This window comes from Branchiostoma belcheri, unplaced genomic scaffold (assembly GCF_001625305.1).
Source record: "Branchiostoma belcheri isolate BF01 breed outbred unplaced genomic scaffold, Haploidv18h27 scaffold5, whole genome shotgun sequence".
Classification (NCBI taxonomy): Eukaryota; Metazoa; Chordata; class Leptocardii; order Amphioxiformes; family Branchiostomatidae; genus Branchiostoma; species Branchiostoma belcheri.
In genome coordinates, this window is record NW_017804131.1 from 1,688,912 (window position 1) to 1,709,119 (window position 20,208).

Sequence of the window (20,208 nt, forward strand, 5' to 3'; positions counted from 1 at the left end):
TCGAGACAACCACAGGACAAAAGAATACAGGTTAGCCTTAGTAGGCCTGCATCTTTACCGAAATATCTATGCCATCCAACCACAAGTTACCGTTCTTGGCACCAAACGAAACAGGACAATAGTTACTTGAAGAGCGTTCGCTTTTAAATCTTACGCGTATCCACACAGGTTTAATATAGAGACCTTGTGCTATGGTAGTGTTCACGCAATCTGCTGACAAACTGTATATCTGAGCCATTCGGATTTGCAACATTAACAACAAAATGGTCTTTACAAACCTTTCCATTCAATGCATGAAAGATTAGGGCCGCTTCGCGGTGTAACAGACAAACATATCAGTCCCTGAATCTTGCCACGCAGATGTCTAAGACCTTGTCCGACCAGGAATTCTTTTCGAGACCGCCAGAGTGGAATGCACGCAACTGGAAACCTTCTCGGCTGAAGTACCGAGAGGTTGATTTCACCTCTGATAAGACGATAGGGAGAGAGATATTCCGAAACTCAAGTAACGTACAGCTTGTCCTGTCAATATTTGGGAAAATTCCAAACGTCGCACTTTTGCCTTTCTTTGAAATCTGATCGGTCAAACGAGACAGATAAGACAACTCTGTCCGATATCTACCTTATCAGTTTCAGTAACAGTTTGGAAACCATTTCGACACGGAGTTCTTGCAATGAAACAATTACCGAAAGACACAAATGCTGCCTCATGCTTATTATTCATTTTATGGCACCTTGAATGAGATAACATTGTGGATTCACACAATAAATGCTGCAATCGTCCCACACAATGACATGGCTAGCCTCTATCAGGCTTCGGGAAGCGGCTAAATTGGCCAAATAGATAACATGCCAGGGTCCACAAAAGAATACAGTTCCCCTTGCATGTTATCTGACTATTTGGTCAATTCAGCCGCTTCCCGAAGCCTGGTAGAGGCTATTACATGACACTGTACTGTCTATGCTCTTTGCCTTCGTATCTAGTGTTTCACCTTTGGTGGTCTTTGCACAGTCGCCAGCATGTTGGAATTTGTCATAAAACACGAGTCCTCTTCATTTTGTACTTAGCTAATATAAGCTAACCAATACCTGCACGCATAGCGTCTTAGGAGAGTCTCCCAAGGACAGTTTAAATGTCTAGAATAGGTATAAAACGTTAATATTGTCATAGCGTGAGTTGATTGACACATGTATACAGTTTAAGTGAGCATGACGGAATTCTAACGACTGTCCGCCGGCGGGATTCATCAGATCGGTGCCCCGGATCAAGTTGAAGTCCCGCTATCTGCAGTCTGGATCGTAGAGAAAACAATTAGAGAAACCTGCATCAGATAAGCACAGGTCTTATCTACAATCTTCATGCTTCAACCTTTACATCGAATTTCTGCATAAGTCGCCATGGAATACATGAAGAGCACCCAGAAGGTTTGGTACTCTCCAAGCAGAGGTCTAGGTTTGGGGTTATTTTTGACGTGTTTTTATGCTTTTTTATCGGGGTTTCTTTTTCGCACTGGAATTTTTTGTTGGGTTGAGTGAAAAAAATTCCAGTGCAAAAAAAATCAACCCCGATAAAAAAGGCTAAAAACACACCATAAACAACCCAACCCCAAACCTCTACTTGGAGAGTAAAGTTTTGGTGTCTCCTGCCAGACTAGACTATTGCTAGTTTAGACTGGTTTTGTGTCGTAAACATATTTGGTTGCTGATTCACTCAATAAAGAAATACTAGTATAACTTGACAAGTTAAGAAGACATCGGGCTTTCTGAAAATAAGTTGACAGGGATGATTCATTCTGTAGCGTTTTGAAAACAAATTCTGTTGTACAATTATATGATATGACTAGTAAAAATACAGTACCAGTACAGTATAAGTTTTAACAGGTAGACAACTTGTTGCGAACTAAAAGTCCAAAAGGAAATTTCTAAATATAAAACATTAAGTACATATAACCATAGTTTGAATGGGACAAATTTACAATGTACTTACGTCATGCGTCCAACGCTGACATGTTTGTAACTCACTTATAAACCCAGTCGGTGCTGTTAAGTCATTCTCCTGTCGTTATAAGGTGTTCAACAAGCCATTCAACTCACCCGAGTTCACTATCAGGCCTCTACATCGACCTTTTAATTGAGAACAAATGCTGTATATGGGCCAATAAACCTCCAATGGAGCAATCCAGCACACCTGAATAAACTATACAGTAAACAATGGGATAGAGTTATGGTCAGGGTACGATAAGGCAAGGCATTTCATCCTATGGTTTAACGATACATTAAACTTATTTGGGAAATGGGCCTTTAACATGTAGTGGTATGAGAACACGAGGTTTTTGCTTGATAGTCGAACATACGAAATCAAACTATGATCGTTTGAGTTCCATGTTGTTTTATTCCTGCAACCATGTCAGTCTATGACGTCCTTTTTAGACAGTATCATCATGTACTATTGGTGCATTCTTTTCTCATGAATCAATGCCAACATACTAGTAATCTCCGTGTTTTTGACAAGCAATTGGGCGTTTACTGTTAACGAGACACAACGAAGTCATCTATAGTTTTTATCAACTCTACAGTAAACGTTTTGACAACATGTTTTCTACATCCGCCGTTGTTATCTCCGCTCTATTGCTTGTTGGATGTTTATTGGGTTGATAAATGATGATACACAAAGCACCGCTGAGCCACCTGAGTAAACCTCAATACACGAACCTTCAGACCCAGTAACACATAGCCGAATATGGCCGCCTCCCGGACACTCACAACCTCCCCCCAAACATGGTTGGGACTGGTCGTCTGGTGGTTGGGAGTATGTCAACAGGGTCGGCGCGTGGTTGGCAGTCAAATTTGACTCAAATCTAACTCAAATTTGATTCGATTCGTATCGACAGATAGGCGCGGCCTAAATCCGGTCAGACTGCTCCCAACCTACCGCAAACCTTGGCTAGTTTGTGGTCGGGGGAAGGTTGTGAATGTGTGACGACAGGAGCTTTCCTGAGCCGCCAATCTCCAAGCAGATGTTTGGAAGGTAGATCGATGGGTTTTCTGCCAGAAAAAAAGGGGGCAACTATAAATCATTATGATCTTCCTTGTGAATATCTGCTTGGAGATTACTGATTTATTGACCAAGGCCCTGACGATACACAGCTTTACAACGCTATTTCATATCGACCAAAGCATTGGCAAAGTATGAATATAGGCACGTTACAGTACATTACATTACAAGTACGACTTCCAACCGCAATAGCACACCTGTACAAACACGGGTGGTTTTATGGCCGCAAAATAAAGTAATTCACACCAGAGACAAGTTGACACAACGACGATTAAGCTCCTTAATATGCGAACAGATTGAGTGACGTACATATATATGCACACATATTGTATGTCCACTTTAAAGATGACTTCCGCGCTCTCATGTGTTCTATGGATAACAACAGGAGTTATTTCTCTCAAATGGGATCACCGTGTCCACAAGGTCGACGTCGCTCACGTTCTGGCTTCATAAGTTGAATTTCAGAGCCAAAGTGTCATGCAGCACCTTCATTCCTTCAGAAGTCGTAAATCAAAGTACTTGCACCATAAAACTCAGATGTAACTGCACTTGTGGGGTCGTGTGGTGTAGCGGCAGAGTGCGCGACTCGGAACCTAGAGGTCCCGGGTTCGAGTCCTGACATGCCACCGATCTTGTGCCCTTGGGAAAGGCACTTTACACGACTTTCCTCACTTTGCTCAGGTGAAAATGAGTATTGTATTGTCCCCTGTGTTGGTGGCGGCATTAATATAAGTTGAAAAAAACTTGAGTGTGCCGTCACCACGTCTTGTGATTAGATGTTGGAATACAAAAAAAAAAAAAAAACTGCACTTGTGTATAAAACCACAAGGAGGCGCTTGGCAATGGTCACGCAATCCCATCGTACTGATACTGGTTCAGGCCATTTTACAAGGGAATGTCTGTCAATGAACTCGAATATGCACCCCACGAACAGAAAAATTTCCATTCAACCGTTGGCTTTGTTAAGATATAGCTTTCAAACGGATACGAAAAGATTATTGAGGCGAGCTTATGATATATGTCTTCTTGTACGTGCAATATATTCATAGCCGCAAGGTGCGCTTTTTATCCACATTACCCACAAATCCACCGCAGCGCCCAATTGCCAATAGTGAGTCTCAAGTAGATGTTGGGAGGAAAGGTCTCCAACATGTTACGTGTTGATACGTCGTACGGGTATATGATATGATATTTGTGCGATGTGATGTGTATATAGGTAGAATGCAGACTTTCCGTTACGTTCATGTCGGGCCAGAGCGTATGTTTGTCACATGTACAGTATCCAATAGGCAAGACAGAACATGTATCCAACGAAAGCTCTGCTTGGAAATAACATGTCTGTGACCCACCAGAGGTTGTTGCCGACCCTACATGCGTAATATGCAACACAATTCAAACCCTCGCTATCTAAGGCCATCCGTCGCTGTCTGCGGGCCCACTACACATCTAGATGGCGTACGATTGAGAGTCGCTAGGAGCGCAATTGAACGGGATCACTGCACCCCACGCCATATGTGTGCCTTTTCTGTTACGAAGTTCATACTGTCTGTGATTTATGCTGTCTCGTGTTGATCTCGGACTCCGATGGCCTACGTGCAGTTTATCCTGCGGTATGGACCTACTCGGCTATATTTGAAGCAGAAATACCATCACTGTTTAGTTGAACCTGTGGTCTTTATATGGACCGCCGGTGGAGGTTGTATACCAGTATAACCTCCTTGTATGGACCAAGGACTTAACCATAAGTGTCTGTATCTTCTTATTTATGCAAGTCGTAAGGCATTCCTGCGGAATTTTCTCACGAGAATTGTGTTCTAACACAACCTTTCTTGTCGACACCACAAAACCCTCTATCTGCTTGAACATTTAGTCCTACTGACTCTGTTTCTTGTTTACTAATACTTAGTAACTAATACTAGTCTTATTTAACTAGTTGTAAGTCTACACCGCTACGCTACAACCATCACAACAGAGTAAACACAGACACGTGTAGCATTAGATTTCAATTGTTTTATTGTCGATATCGGAGTATAAAAATAGTGGATATAATTCTCATATAAACAATATCTCTGATGAATATTTACAACATTTTCTCATATACAATTTTGTAACATCAAGTGAATTCCAGCACGTATACGAATATACGAGCTGTAGAGGCACACGTATAATGTCCGTACATTGTTCTCACCACGGCCTCCACATCTTCTCTGCTGTGGCGGGTACGGGTAGTCCGTACTTGGAGACGGTTTGGGGTGAGGTAGGGTTGGTAAGTCCGTGGAAGGTTGCCTCGGTTTTGATTTTTAGTCCGTTGGGTGAATGAGACTCAACAAGTCCGTAGGATTGTTGTGTGTAGACGGGGATGACGTGGCTGGGCACTTGGACGTGACTGGGCGACTGGCTGGGCAGCAGAACCGCGGGGATCCCGCCGTACATTGTCGTCTGGCCGGCCGGAGGACACGGGGCTTGCACGGGCGACAGTTGCACGTGCTGGCCGCCGGTGGGCGCGACGGGAACCTGGACCTGGACGGGCTGAGCGTGCGGGAACACTGCGGGCTGGGCGACGGGGTACGGCCCGGGACCGAGCGGGGCTGCAGCTCCCGGCCCAAGTGGTTGAGCAGCCGCTGCCTGACTTGGGTGTCCACGCTGTCAGTGGCGCCCAGGAAGCGGTTCACCTCCATCAGACACTCGTTGAAGCCGGCGCGGTACTGGCCGGGCAGGGACGGGTTCGTGTTGGCGGCGGCGGCGGCCAGCTGCTGCCTCTGCAGACTGCGGAGATGTTTGACGGTCATCTCCAGAATGTCGGCCTTCTCAAGCTTCGAGTGGGAGCTCTGTGGAGATAAAGAAAACTTCATAAATACACGGTTCTACAAAACACAAGAACTTTATAAGAACACAAGTGTCAACCAAAACATTGAAGGAAGCCATAAAGTTGCCAAAATACAAGGAGAAATACTTACATCTTTTTTGAGATCGGCAAGGATGAGGGCCTTGAGCTGGTTCAGGCTGTCGTTGATTCTAGCCCGGCGTCTCTTCTCCATGATCGGCTTGGAGGTCTTGCGGCTCTCGCTCGGACGCCTCACGATGAAGTCCGTAGAAGCGGGCATGTTGGCTACCTTCATGTTGTCAGGAGATCGCTGTAGTGTCGTCGCTGTGGTCGTCTGAGTTTGGTCTGAGGTAAATGGCCAAACGTACCTGTATTTATACAGAAATCCGTGAAAGGAAACAATAGAGGGTGACCCCCTAGCGCTCTCCTAATCTCTCACGCCATTGGCTGAAACCACTGCATTGCCCTAATTCAGGGCCTCTGATTGGTCAGACTCGTGGTGTGAAGCGCTGAGAGGACCATCTGGTGGCATGTCGGCGTCAAGTGAAGCTGATAATGGCCGCTTTTTTCCCAGGCACGTGCAGGGGAGCCGTTCCCAGCCGCCAGGAGTGTGGGAACGCTCCACCCACCCGGCCTGACGCTGCTCAGTTCGGGACAGGTGACGGGAACACTCTAATGACGTGTGAACTGTTCTCAGGACACAGAGATCCGCGATGGCACCTTTTATAAGTACAACGGTTTGAAGTTGTGTTAGATCGATAAAAATAACTTTGTATTCAACCAGTGGTAAAAACCAATACCTTGGAAAATTGAAAAAAAAAAAACTTTCAAAAGTTTAAAGTTGATGTTGCAAGAAATTTGTTAAACAATCACGTAATGCTCATTTTACTCGATGCAAAATAAAGTTCTGGAAATATATGAAAATAAAATAAAACAGTATAACCGGTGCTGTGTTGTGAGTATAATGATATCTCACAATCAAAACATTGGTAAGTTATGTACTTGGGAGATATTTTCTTACTACATGTATTGCAATTGGAAACGCGATTTTACAAGAATGGACTTCATTCTTTACTCGTACACACGTACATTTGACTCCAAAGGTATCACCACGCACGTCGCGTGTCTGGCGTAAGGTTAGGTCCCACGGTACGGTTCTATGCCTGCGTCAATTTTTGACACAAGCGGGTCGTGTGTTAGGTCCACTTGCCTTTTGCGACAGAAGCCTGATAAGTATTGGCCTTTCAATAATTTCATTCTCTGGTGCTAAATTAGGGGTGCAAATGTGCTTGTCGCGTGTCTGACTAATGTGCAACATTTTCCCACAGCCCACAGCTTTGTACGTTCCGTTGTCTTCCACCCTCCGACCGGTTTTCCCACCATTCCCACGTCCCCTGAGTGCGAAAATTCCTTTGTGATGCCAGGAAACCTGTTGGTGCGCCATTGTCGGCCTACTGCTACTACGGCGTTCCCACGACCCTCTTTTTCTTATGCAAAATTTGGCGCGAAAAATGGGCCATTGTGTCATCATCATCGTCACAATGTTCGGACGTCGAGCTGACCTGCCATCTGTCGTCCAATGTCACAATAACGTCACGTGATCAAAGATGGCGGACACACAGGATGGCGCAACATTCATGGCGAAGTTGTTATTTGTGCGTCTTTTGTAGCGACACGCGACTGTGGTTCGCACCTATTCTTTCTACCATACATAACAATTGATATTGCAGCGAGTGAAAAATGAAAAAAAATGAATATAGAAAATAGTAAGGAATGCTTCAAATGTGGTCATAGAGGGATAGAGCACAATGTAACAGTTGCGTACTTATGATGCACCAAGGAGTGATAGAACGTCCTTGGATGCACAGCAAGGAAACATCTGAGATCTATCATGTTAGAAACTTAACTCTTTTTCCCTGATATTCATTTCATTGTAGAAAAACATGATGAAAACTACTTTCCGACACTTTTTTTTATTAAGAGACCTTGCACTTTTAGCGAAACTTTTGGATAATAGAAACTTCCGTCTGTAACTTATAGTGTAAGTTTATGCAACCTCCCCCAAACATTTTTCTTCTATGTAAAAGCGAAAGAAGATCAATGTCTGACCAAAATTTCAACGACTGCACGCAACAGCCGCGATAGCTCAGTTGGGAGAGCGTTAGACTGAAGATCTAAAGGTCCCTGGTTCAATCCCAGGTCGTGGCAGAACTTTTTCGACAAGTTGAAGCACCGTATCGGTCTGTATTGCACAAGTCACTGGTATGTTGGTATTTTCTCATATGACTGTAACCGTCAAAGTTCGAGCTTTTATCCGGTGATCCGGTTTCTTTTTAGTCGTTGCAAAAGTTCCATAAGTATCTTATACCGCTCACTGGTACGAGTATTTAGAAGCCAATGCTACCATAGACGGTCATGTATTGTGTGGCGAACCATTGTTCCTTGATCAGATGAGTCGGCAAATGACCGACAGATTTGAGAAATGATGATCTATGCGATCGTGAAGTTCTCCTTGCTCCTATCTCTGTCATCTGCTGACGGGTCATTCCTCGTAATGTAGAATAAACACTTTGACTGGTGGCCTTGATGGGAAAATGATGACACATGAGATAGCTGGACAGATAAGTCTCAGGCGGATTACCGACACATTCCCAGCGTGGCAGGAGATTTTGTACTTATGCTACAAACAGAGATTGTGGGGAATAATCGTTACCTTTTTATATATGGCCGTTTTTTTTGCCCTGATCCGTCGGTGGCCGCGGAGCTTCTCTGGCTAATGGATACTGTCTGGCCAATTTGATACTGTCTTTTTGCCACCGAGAGGGATCTGCTTGGAGATTAACAAACCGTGCCAATGTTTTCACGCGTATCGTCCAAGGGACGTTTTCAAAGACTTCCGAAACAACGTCACTGTCGGTAATTAGAGGTCACAGGCACCGCCGAGTTAAACTGATGACAGTGGAGAAATGGGATTAACTAGTCCGCCGTAATGGACTCAAGATCGGATTAAAAGATGTCTCGTGTCCTTATTGGGCACAGATGACTTAGTTTGACTCTATATATTATTCATATTACGTGGTATCTGACTAATCTGAGTGAAAAACTTTGCCGTCGTTTGCTCAGTATTTTGATGACTTGTCTACAGGAATGGTCGACGTACTATACTACCAATAGAAGTTTCAAAGTTTGGAAAGACGGTAAGACAAAGTTTTTGAGATGGAACATAGCCGCATCCAACAGAGATACCTTATGATTGACTTAAGATCGCGTGGAGATTGTTTTTGTTTCTGTTTCTGTTTGATCAATCCATCATGATCCATCTTCAGACTCGGCGCTGAGGTGGAGGAATAACTACGATATCGCCCTCATACGGAGTACCTGCACAATGCCATGTCACGGGAGAGGTACCGCACTTCCCTCCCTGTCAAACACACGTCCTTCTCCTGGTGACCGAAGGCCCACAAGAGACCTATCCGTCAGGAGGTTTCAAACTTGTGGATAACTGTAAATGTCACAGGTTTACATGTACACATGCCGTTATGCGAACTAGATGTACAAGAGGAGGGTCATCTTTGGATTATATTTTCATTTCCCTATCGTACAAATATGGTATACGTATTTTCAACTGTAATGCACAAAGTGTACATGAACTTCACCATAATCTATTGTTCTTGAAAGCTGTTGTAAAGCACTGCTTTCTATGATCATGACAGAAAGGCGAGATTACTAGTATTTTGAGAACCCATTAGAGACAGAATCGCAGCATTTCTTATCACGTATGTGCGAAACGCCGAGTGATAATCAGTGGGCTGGGTTCACACCTACTCGATAATTTTTCTTGTTCAGACGTACGTTATAGACGATCATGAACTCCAGAACAGATCATTAAAAAAGAATGAAAGTATATATGGATGGAGAAATGTTTATGGAGCTTGAGATAACTTTGTGCATTTGTAATTTTGGTTCACTAGATCTGGATGTCGTACCTACGAAACTTTCCCCTAACATTCTGCTGACGTTGTCCCCATTGAAACTACTGACTAAACCCTTTATTCACGTCTCATTATCTTCAAGATGACTAGCTTTAAAGTAATTGTCTGTCTTTGGAGACTTTTCCTCTCGGAAAGTCAAAATTATGGGTAGTTATCGATGGTTGAGCGGAGGACATCAGAGCAAATTAATTGTGGTTAATGTGGCCTCGGCCTGTGGTGTCATCATTCTTCTTCTCCCCGATGACTTTTCTGCGTTGTCACGGGAATCATGGCGGGAGGGGGAGGGGTGATTTTGACAGTGTCCTTTGATGAAGATGAAGGAGGTCGGCAGATGTTTGTAACTTTTTCCCCTCCGCGTCCTTTCAGGTCCCACACGAGTCGCACAATACCGTTACAAACCGATGCAAATGTCACCAATTACGAGTGTTAGTATTTCTCTCCAAAGCTATTTGTTCAACTTTGACGGAAGAATTTTGGTAGCTTCAATGTAGTAAAAGGACAAAACAGGTAGAACTTTGTTAACTCACAGGAAATACACAAAGAATTACCACTGAAGACGGGATGTGTCTCTCCAACTTTATTTAGCCGCTAGCCGCAATTTTCTCTCTCTTTCTGAGTTTCTCACCCTCGTCTTCTTTCGCTTTCTTTCAGTATGGTATTGCATTATATTTGATACAAACTTTCACTACTACAACAGCCTTTGACATGAACGTACTAGAATTACAGAGGTTTGTGACTTTTGAATTTTACACAGTCTGTAAATCTTACTTTTTGTGTGTACTGCCATCAATGCAGATTTTACTTTGTCACAAAATGTATCGATCACGCCTCTTACCCATCTTAATTTCACAGACAAGCTCCGAATATTAGTAAGCTACGAAGACGCTTCAAATGCCCATTGTACGTAACCCACTGATCAACTTGTACACAGTTCAGCAAAACTTTAGAAACTCAGAAGATCGATTGAGTTTATCATGACGTCTCATACGTCATCATTTCCCCCCAGGCGGCCCCGACTTTGAATCAAAGATGTGGTGTTGGCGAGGGTTCGGTGTCCGCAGTTTGTGACAGATCAACAGAACCGGAAGGTCACAGGAGAACCATTCGTCAAACTTTCACATTCGTCTTCGTTCGTCAAACTTGTCGGCTGACGAAGATGTAACGTTTATTGGAAGAGAGGCGTTGATCAGTGAGCAACCGGTGTCACTGGCAAACGACAACTTTTGACAACTTCTTTTGTTTATCGCGTTTTTGTAACACAACAAGGATAACCGCATAGTTTCCCCGCTACTGAACAGCGTATATGGTTGGATGGGAAAACACCCAGAAAACTATCGCCACAGGACATAGACCATGCAAAGACTCTGAGTCTGTGTGGAGTTCACCTTTGTCATCGTAGGCTCGACACACTCTATAAGAATTTTGACTAGAAAACTGGTTTCAAGCTAGGACTGTGAAAAAATGTTTATCATAAGAGCGATCGAGGCTTTGGCCTCCCCAGTTTAAATAGAACTTATCCCTGGTTAATACTGCAGGAGGTGTGTGTGTGTGTGTCACTGTGTGTGTGTGTGGAGGGGTGTGGGTCGTGATAGATCGGTCTCAAGGTGCCTCAGTAGGTGACGGGCACAGCATGACACATTTTGTTATGTTTTCCGTATGTCAAGTTGTCGTGCAATTTGAGTGATGCACGCAAGTCAAGTGTTTTTTTTTTAAAAAGGGTTTAAATGTATGTATTACTATAAACCTGAACAGCGACGATGGCATGTTCCTACATTATTGCACTTGCCACCTAAATTTCTATTTGCTTAGCTTCGGGAAGCGATTGGAAAGAACAGAGATTGAATTGGCAAAACAGACAGTGTTCTCGGACTAACTCCCCTGGCATATTATCTGTCTATTTGGCCTATCTCTCTCTCTTTCCGGCCGCTTCCCGAAGCCTGGTAAAGGCTAGTATTTGCTAACCCCAGAGGCGTCGTGTTGCTCACATGGTTCATTGTTCCCGTCATTGCCACATTGGTGTGAAATACCACTTCGGTAATCGAGGGGCTGGCTTCACACCTACCCGTTAGTTATCTTCGACGGTCATAAAAACCTACTCTACAATGGTCCACAAAACACACGTGACGTTTGTTTGTAAACTGCATTCGTAGCGATGGGAAGATGACAGACTCGAGACGGATTTCTACCGGTTTCGACTTTAATTCAGTCTTTATCAAGAATGGTTTCGACTTTAATTCAGTCTTTATCAAGAATGTTTGAAATTATGTTTGTTTGTAAACTGATTCCGCTGTAAAAAATGAAATATCATGTTAAAAGTTAACTCTGTGGTGATAAAACAACCAGAAGACAGAAAACTAAGGAGCAGATGCGATATTTAAATGTATTTCTAGCCAGGCCAAATGTTTTCTGTTTTATGCTGATGGCCATATACAGTCGCTGGGAGAGGACTTGGCCCATATCAACAGATGTCATTAACTCTCACTAATTACCTCCATTAACTGTCAGACACTTCATTCTGCCAGGGAGGGGCGCAAAGGGACAAACAATTAACACGTCAGCAAATATGTATAAAAATTCATGATGCAGGCAGATGTTTGTCAGTTTTGTTTCCTTGTTATTTTTCCCGCGACAAGTCTGAGACAATAGCGGAACAAACCGATACAAATCTGGACAGGCAATAAAAGTTAGCACTGTCTAAAGTACTCATTTCTCTGTATATTACGAAGTGGATATAGACCTGAAGTAGTTCAAGCTAGCTATAGATGAGATTATCTGCATCTGTGTCTAATCCGGAGATCGGAGCCGACGGATTAGGGGTCGATCTGTCAGGCTTATCGTATTCATCTTCTCAGTTTGGTCATAGCGGAAACTAAACCAGATTATCATAAAGACACCGCATCTTTACGAATTTCCTTTTTTTTTACAAGTTGTACAGGTTTCAACTAATAATCACAGTTTGCTGAAGATAACCCTTACAGGTGATGTCAACATTGAAGCTATGGAATGCTACGTCGGTACCAATCAATGTTTACGTTGGGAAGAAAAACACAAATACAAAAGCTGTAAGATGCTACCGGAAACAGGGTAAAGAACATAGTAGATTTTTCAGGCAGATGCTACTCTGTCTTCTGTCTTTTGCTTCACTGCATAAAATACATCAATCACCCTCTCGCTCATCTCTCTAATCTTGTATGCGCCATTAATTAGGATCCGCATACTCTAAAAAACTAAACAATAAACGGGACTGACTAAGTTCTGCACAGTTGGCTGATACTTTTCAAACTCAGAAGATCGATCGAGTTTATCATGACGTCTCATACGTCATCATTTTCCCCCAGGCGGCCCCGACTTTGAATCAAAGATGTGGTGTTGGCGAGGGTTCGGTGTCCGCAGTTTGTGACAGATCAACAGGCCGGGAAGGTCACAGGAGAACCATTCGTCAAATCTTCACATTCGTCTTCGTTCATCAAACTTGTCTCCGTTCATCAGACTTGACGTTTGACGAAGACGTAACGTTTCTCCTATATGTTAGGTTCCTCAGTGAGTCATTGAAATACTAGTAAAAGAAAACAAAACAGAAGTGTTTCTTTATTTCACAGTGGGTTTATGTTATTGGTATAAAACATAAAACCTACTAAAATGCCACACTTTTCTTGCCATCTCAACTGCGCTAGTACAGAAATTTAGTTCTTTTTCCTACTTATTGCGGCAAATGCGCGTTAGCTATATTATCTAATTATAAAGGAACACACTAGTACTTAACGGAGACTGATAAGTGTGGACAATTGTACGTAGATTCTTGCTATGCGAACCTCCTTCCTTTTATTATTGTCATTCAGAATCGCTGTATGGCCACCATACAAGTGTAAAACATAACGGTTACCCCCACTTTCGCTCCTTGGGTTTTGCATCTCGACTGCCCTGGACCCCACCTAACTCCGGTATCACAGGAGGGTCGTGATGGATAAGTCCCATGATGTTTGTGATATATCGATATACTGTACTGGGTTTACAACAATTTGAACAAATTAAAGTCCACGACCACTACACACTTATCATTGTTTTAATCAGTTCACCACAAATGTTTGCCAATATACTTAAACTGATGCCAACTCGTAAAAGCGCACGCTGAAGAGGTTAACTGTACTCGAGGTTAACTGTTAACTGTTAGCGAACTAACTACCCTGGAATTTTATCTGTCTACTCTCCAAGCAGAGGTTTAGGTTTTGGCTTATTTTTGGCTTGTTTTTAGGCTATCTTACCGGTGTTTCGGTTTTGCACTGGGTTGGCGTTAACAAATTCCAGTGCAAAAAAAAAACGAATAAAAGAAGCCTAAAACACGCCAAAAATAAGCCAAAACCCAAACCTCTGCTTAGAGAGTATTGCCTGTGTGGCCCGTTTCTACTCTTTCCAGCCGCCTCTGAAGCCTGGTAGAGGCTAAACTCGTAAGCTTGATCTTGTTCGGACTAGTCTATTGTTGATGTTGCCACATTAGCATGAAGTAATAATGGAGGGGCAGTCCTGGCACTTAGGTGCTAAATGTGGAAGAAAGGTTTATAAGCGTTTTAATGGCATTTAAGAAGGGACAAAACTAAACATTGTAGAAAAGGGAGAACGACATTTGGTTTGCCGCTAAGGCAACAAGACGTCGTTAAAAGAAAAAGATTTTTCATTAAACTTTTTTGCCGATGTCCTTACGAGTAACTGGAAGAGGACGGCCCATATCAACAGATGTCATTAACTCTCACTAATTACCTCCATTAACTGTCAGACGCTTCATTCTGCCAGGGAGGGGCGCAAAGGGACAAACAATTAACACGTCAGCAAATATGTATAAAAATTCATGATGCAGGCAGATGTTTGTCAGTTTTGTTTCCTTGTTATTTTTCCCGCGACAAGTCTGAGACAATAGCGGAACAAACCGATACAAATCTGGACAGGCAAAATGTGTAACTTTTCTAGAATTCCACCGGCCTGATATCGTAGCATAGCTAACCAAAAAGACGGCGTTGCGTCCTTGTAAGATTATCCACATCTCTGTGTCTAATCTGGGGATTTTAGGAGACGGATTAAGCGTCGATCTGCCACGTTCATCTTCTTTGTCTCTTCAGGTTGCTCACAGCGGAAACAAAGACAGATTGTTATGAAAATAACCGGCGTAGTGCCAAGTACAATGGGCTTATGGCCATTGTTATGTTGTCTCAAAGCAACTCTTACGCGAAGTTTCTCCTCAAAGGTAAAAAAAGTAGAAGTTGGCAGCCTAGTGGTAAATGTACACTGGGTCATACATTGTTCCTGCACATATCTAACACATAAAAACGAAACAGGACAATGTTTTGTACATGTACATGTGGATCTCCTAGTAGATGCAATGAGCTTTCAATAATGCATTGATAGAAGCAACATGATACAGTTAGCAGCATTGTACTTCAACATTCAGGTCTGGTGGACATCTATGGTGTAGTCATGATGCATGTGTTTGTAATAGACTCTGTCTGTAACACCTTTCTGAGGGAAGTCACTCCGTCAAGTTTGATGTACCGTAAACGATAGCAAAGATGGATGGAAAATCTGAAACCCCAGCAAGGGATGTTCTGAATGAATGTCAAAGGCGTTTGGTGTGTGATGGATATGTCTCCTGTGATCTAGACGGGACAGGAGGGCAATCCTTGGTCCTATGGTGACTTCTCTTGGCGTTCTCATCGTAAACGATACCAAAGATGGATGGAAAAATCTGAAACCACAGCAAGGGATTTTCTGAATGAATGTCAAAGGCGTTTGATATGTGATGGATATGTCTCCTGTGATCTAGAGGGGAGGGATGACAATCCTTGGTCCTACGGTGACGTCTCTTGGCGTTCTTACCGTGTCGAAACGATTACGTCCGTGGAGTTAGCCTGAGATGTACGGGGGAAAGAACTGAACATAATAGCTGTCAAGTACAGCAATCAAAGTGACTGATAGGTCCCTGGACAGTGGACGGCACCGCTGAAAATCGAAACAGTGATTCTGTGGTTTAGCGTTATTTTGTACAAATAATTTCTTTCAAATTTAAAGCAAACTCTACGGAGACTTTGCAGGGGCAATGTTGCTGTAAAGTACGGTCTGATAAGTTGAAGGTTCTTACTCAAAGTTTTCAAATGGCCTTTGTTCTTCCTCATTATCACGTACGTGACAGTCAATTATTCTAACCAAGGGGATGGCTTCACACTTGAGCGTTATTTGCCTTTACAGCCAAGTAAATGAAGATCAGAAATGAGAAAATACAATTGACTTGGGGAACTGATATTCATAAAAGCTAACAAAAACTTGAACCGATGTTTGGTGACAAATAAGATAGAAATATACTTTTATATAATTGTTAGATGTCTCTCTTATGGCTGGCTTTTCTATATCTGTTTGCTTATAACCGTGAATCACTGAAACAAAGGATTTCTACATAAAAATCACGGCACAAAGCAGAAGACCTACGGAGGGCGAAAGGTGGGAGAGCAGTAATTAACAACTGACAAATATTTATACACATTAATTAAAATTCTAAAGGGGCAGATGTTTGTAAGTTTTGCCTTATTCAACACTTGTCCCTCCTACACATTCCAAAACAATACCGTTACAAACTGATTTAACATAAGGTAAGCAGCGAACGTAACGATTTTCTGTTCAAACGGCCTACAAAAAGAAGAGGATAGTCTTGTAGGCAAATCCCAGGTATATATTTCCAATCCAACTGTTAGCTGTAAGGAGATAGCTGGATCGACCACACAAAGTGAAGTAAATCCCAATAAGCTCATTGGTTTAGGTAAGTTAAGAAGTTGCTAACAATGGCTTTACTGTGATGAAAATATTGGATATGCAGAATTCATAAGGGATTACCGACTGTGTAAATGTGGACATTTCGTACAATGCATTTGTTCAAACATGGTGTATCTTTTTCTTATTCTCACAACAGTGCTAAAGACTATTTACACAGTATTTTAACACTACAGACTACATTAATGATTCTATTAAAAAGTTCCAGTCATCATTCCAGCCAATCATTGTTATCATGATAACTATGCATGATTTAGTTCAAGGATTGATTGAGTGATCATGATTCTTATCTTTATAAATACATATATTCCCCTTCTACTGGCTCTGAATATTTACCATACTAATCAAAGAACCAACATATGCATATTATAGAAGAAGTGGTTAAATTCGTCTTGGGTGTTGGCTTGGTACAGTATACACAACTTTGATAGCTGTAGTTGGCCTTTTGGAGAGACAGGTTTATTTTTCAAAACATAAACAGTGAGTCAAGTGCTATGTACTTCACCAGATTGTACACTCTATTTGTGTATAACAACTGAATAAACCCCTAATACTGCCCATACACATACATCAACACACTGCATGTACAAGTATTCTTGGGCTTTTTGTCTGGTGGTTGGGAAAGAACTTAAATGTTTTCTTCGTCTATACTTGGTGTTTGGAACGTTGTTGCCATGACTTGAGTGTGTTGCGGTGCAATAAAAGTGATTAATAGACTTTCTGTAATCAGAGTCGCTCATTAGGATTTACAAAATTGCCACAAGGATTTAGGTTCCGCCATGGTTAAAAAAACGGCATCATTCGAACTGGTGTTAGAAACAGGGTGGCAAAGAACAGTAGGGTTTACTCGCAGTTTTAGTTTTCAGTGACTGATTTAATTATGAGGTGACGTTTGTTTGATGTGAAGTTATCTTTGCTCATGTACAGTGAGCGCCGCTACAAAGTTGCATAGCTACAACGAAGTAGGGATTCCCCAGTTTCAAACGTCGGAAAACAAGGCTTACTGCGTTTAAGTCGACGAAAGTTGCCACGTGCAATTAGCCAATTCAAAGATATAATTTTACCACAGTGGTTGTTCCATTCTCCAGACCGCGCTAGTTTGGCTACAGTAGTTGGTATAAAGTCGCGTCGCTACACGTTCCTACGCAACAGTGTTCCACGTGACCGATTAGGAAGGTAATAAATTACCTGTCCAATATAACATTATAGGGTTGACCTGTAGCTGATGACAACGCAAACAAACACTGCCCTGAGTATATAATTTTGTAGCCGCGGTAAGAACGGAGTTTATATCTGCCTCACTGCTACGAGATTTCGCTGTCAAAAATTCTCTCTGTGTATCGTGAGGGTGAGCGAGGATGGGGAAGTGTTTTTCAGCAGCCGTGGACGCCTTGGATGACGACAACCACAGTCACCACAGTCATCACAGTCACCACGGTCATGGTCACGGGCACGGGCGCCACAAGCTTGGGCTGGGCTGCTGCCTAGCGCTGTGCTGCGGCATCTGTATCGGCCACAAGATGCGGTCAAGGGCAAGTTCTCACTCCAGCCACCACTCGCACAAGTCTCACCACTCGCACCGCTCTCACAAGAAACACAAGAAGCACAAGAAGCACGGGCATGGGCATGGCCACCGGAGGGGGTCCAACTCCAGCTAAACAGACAGGTAAGGAATAACATACACCTGGAATTGTCCTGATATTGCATTTATGATGTAACAACATAAATTGTATATCTAGCAGTTTCTTATACAAAGGGATGTACTGGTTATAATCTCCGTATATGTCTGCATATAATGAAGGCAAAGAATTGACGTAAGTCTCCCCCTCGAACCACGGAAAGTCGCCATGCGTCCTTGAGGGAAAACAAAGTGTATCCATTCGGGTCAAAGTTCACCCTATCGCCAGGTAGACGATATGATACTGTAGTACCTATAGGGATTATATCTAAAGCTATTCTGTGACTAGTTTTGGCCTCAGTTAAACACAAATGTCTTCTTTAGGTTGGGAAAAGTCAGATTTTGACTCAGCTGGGGGCTGTCAAACACAGGGCGTTACCGGCGAACGTCGACTAAATGTGTTATTTACTCAGGGCGGACCCTTAAAGTGCCGTGTTGTTACTAAGGAACAGGCGTTCCTCGTTACGTACGAATGCACATGAAGCTACAGTAGTGATAGATACAATAGTCACGGTCGACCATACTTTGTCTTGGATTGATTGAGAACTTCGTGGAATACTGAAATCAGAAGATTGAAACATTATGCAAACTTTTCTTTGATTTCATGATATCCTTTAGTAGACTAGTACTCTGTCGTGAAACAATCTACGCAGTAAATGTGTCAGTTTATCAGTAGAAATGCCTTCTTGTCCACCCCAGAAAGCTATGTGAAAAACTCTGACGTCAATTGTCATTACTGCATAGCAACAGTCATTACTTTGAACACTGCACTGTATTTTCCTGTATGAAAAGCGAAAAGAGTCCCGAAGAAGAGATAGAAGACGAACGAACGTTTCTGACGAAAAAGTTGCTTTAAAGTTCCTAAGAACATAGACCGCCCATTGTAAAGACAGACTAACATTTACTCTTCTGTACTCCGTTTCAGAAGTTGGACTTTTAAGAGCTCTGGGACAACAGACGACGGACGTCTGCTCCTGAGAGGGTCATGAGAGCAACATTCTACTGCAGTATACACAGTCACCCATCTATCTGTCTGTGGACCGTCTATATTCAGTCTGCCCGGCGATTTCTAAGGTTACATAGAACGATACAAAATTCATTGGTAACAAACGTAACATGCAACCCCCAAACTTCAAAGTTGAACTTGAACCAACTGAAAGTTTTGACACAACGCAACTAGGCCCTATTATTATTACTAAACTCATTTTGTTTACAGAACTAAAAAGTTGATATTAAAGTTGACATTAAATTTTTTTATTGTAAAATGTGAAAGACTATGTGACAGATTTTATGGATATGTTCTAGATCTATTTTTGATAAAGATATATTTGCCAGATAGAGTACAATTTGTTTAAAATCCCGGCAGTGCAGGCATTCAAACCCACATGGCTATTGTAAAGACGCTGTGCAGTTTATCTGGTCACTATAAAGTAATTTGTTTTGTTGTGTTTGTGTGTATCCATGACTAAATGAGTTCCCCGGGTCAATACAATACTCCAAAGTGCACAAGGGTCAATGTCTAATAGGTCTGGAACAAAATAGAAGACCTTGTAGAAGGGGAACATACTGCGATATGTCGAAGATCTTCTGACTCGTCAGGAAATTCTTATAGTCTGTAATGATTAAGCGGAGCCAACAGACATCGTTTAGTCATTTCTGTTATGGTCCAGACCATCACATGTGAAAATGTCCCTGTTCTATTTGTGTACATTTAGTGGTAAATGTTGCTACCTTGGTTTTCATTTGTTGAGTTGATGGTTTGTTCACCAAGCTACTTTACCACTTATGATTCTGCACCTGATCACCTCTACGTGTAATAAATCAGCTAATATATCGGTGTTGTTACAAA

General features: G+C 42.4%; 1 long non-coding RNA gene, 1 other non-coding gene and 1 pseudogene across 2 annotated transcripts; 2 read left to right on the plus strand and 1 right to left on the minus strand.

The window, feature by feature from the left end:
- Positions 1–5,069: 5,069 nt before the first annotated feature.
- On the minus strand, positions 5,070–6,315 carry LOC109480181 (annotated as a pseudogene).
- A 1,699-nt stretch (positions 6,316–8,014) lies between these two features.
- On the plus strand, positions 8,015–8,087 carry Trnaf-gaa. Its single transcript has one exon. It is a non-coding gene; the product is annotated as a tRNA-Phe (tRNA).
- Positions 8,088–17,944: 9,857 nt separating this feature from the next.
- LOC109479829 lies at positions 17,945–20,208 on the plus strand. Its single transcript, XR_002140803.1, has 2 exons — positions 17,945–18,347; positions 19,285–20,208. It is a non-coding gene; the product is annotated as an uncharacterized LOC109479829 (long non-coding RNA).